This window comes from Triticum dicoccoides, chromosome 1B, assembly GCF_002162155.2.
Source record: "Triticum dicoccoides isolate Atlit2015 ecotype Zavitan chromosome 1B, WEW_v2.0, whole genome shotgun sequence".
Classification (NCBI taxonomy): Eukaryota; Viridiplantae; Streptophyta; class Magnoliopsida; order Poales; family Poaceae; genus Triticum; species Triticum dicoccoides.
Window position 1 is genome coordinate 485,961,352 of NC_041381.1, and position 1,934 is coordinate 485,963,285.

The following is a 1,934-nucleotide window of genomic DNA, read 5'->3' on the forward strand; positions in this document are numbered from 1 at the left end:
TTTTATCATGTATTTGGGTAACCTATTTGGCTTTGGATTTTCTTTGGTATATAGGATATGAGTGGAATTGTGTAGAGAAGATGTTGACTTGAGCAAATCTATCACGAACCCCTTTGATCCCCTCTTAATAGTGCGGGATCCCTATAACTCAAGAATCATAAAAGGTATACACTACATAGCTATCAATAATCCATTCTTGAGTGTATGTGTTCCTTCGGTGTTCATCACTCCACAACACCAACGTCGAAGGAACTAATACCTTTGACTCGAGCCTTTCGCTTGAGCTTGAAGTTGAAGTTTCTTATTGGATCAAGTTGAATGGCAAGACATTGGTGAAGTCTTCAAGTAGCTCCCCCATACACGATGTGGGAAGCTTTGCTTTGTATTTATCTTCATGTGTCCATCATGTGATCATCCACAAGCTTCAAGCATGTAATCCTTCGGGATAGTTATCTTGAACTTGCCCTTGTCAACCATGATCATCAACACTTGATGTCATCCTCTCATAGACACTTGAAATATCTCTCTCGATGCGAGCCCATGAGAATCTCCTCTCAAAAACATAGGCAACACATAGTATGGGTTAGTACACAAAGCGCAATTGACAAATTCTTACCATACCACAAGATCTCACGTGGCACATGATTTGCGCTTGTGTGTTGACCATCTTTGAATTCAATCTTCGATCTTCATCTTGGTCAACCTTAATCTTTGCTCCATGATTAATCTTGATGCACAACTACATGTATATGGCATTCATTCCGAATCCATTCAATATCCTTCTTGCATCACCCATGGAACAAACCTTCCTATATAACTTGATGTCATTGTTTCTTCATAGGAATTGCCATTCATTATCAAGTCTCAATGCATATATAGATGTTGATGGATTTCGTCCACCAATTCATCCAATATTCTTCATGCATTGCAAATGGAACTTTCCTTCAAATGTATATCTCAGTGCAAACATTAGTCCATTAGGATTGTCATTTAATTACCAAAACCACACATGGGGACTACATGTACTTTCACCTAGGGCTTTCCCTAGGGGGCGGCAGCTAGGGCAGATGGGATCTACCCTAGGGAAACCCTAGGGTGACTTGCCCCCCAAGCCAGGTGGAGGATTGCCTCCCAAGCCAGGAGGCGCCCCACCTTCCCTGATCACGTGGGATGGGGCAAGAGGGGTGCTCAGCCCCTTAGTGTGCTGGTTTGCCCCCTCCCCTTGGCCCATGAGGCCCCCCAACACTTGTCGGGACCCCCAAAAACCACTTTTGGTCATGCTGGTCATCACCCGTTACCCTCGGAACAATTTCGGACTCCAATACCCTTCGTCCAATATATCAATCTTCACCTCCGGACCATTCTGGGTCATGCCCGGGATCTCATCCGGGACTCCGAACAACCTTCGGTAACCACCATACTGACTCAACTATACTTATATCCCATGTTCAAGAATTCATCCGATTAACCAGTTAACTTGCCGATTAATCCCTACTCGTAGGGTCACCGAGTATCCTATAAACCGATAAATCGTCCGATTAATTGATTAAATGGCCGATTAACTTGTCAATTAGCCGATTAATCCCCTACTCACCAGCCAACCGAGCAGCTACCAGGTAACGATTTCCTCAACAATGCTTATATCATCACCAAACATTAAGTGTGTAGACCCTGCGGGTTGAGAACTATGCAGACATGATCTAGACACCTCTACGGTCAATAACCAATAGCGGGACCTGGATGCCCATATTGGTTCCTACATATTCAACGAAGATCTTATCGGTCGAACCTCGATGTCAAGGATTCAGACAATCCCGTATGTAGTTCCCTTTGTCTGTCGGTATGTTACTTGCCCGAGATTCGATCGTCGGTATCTCCATACCTAGTTCAATCTCGTTACCGACAAGTCTCTTTACTCGTTTCGTAATACAAGA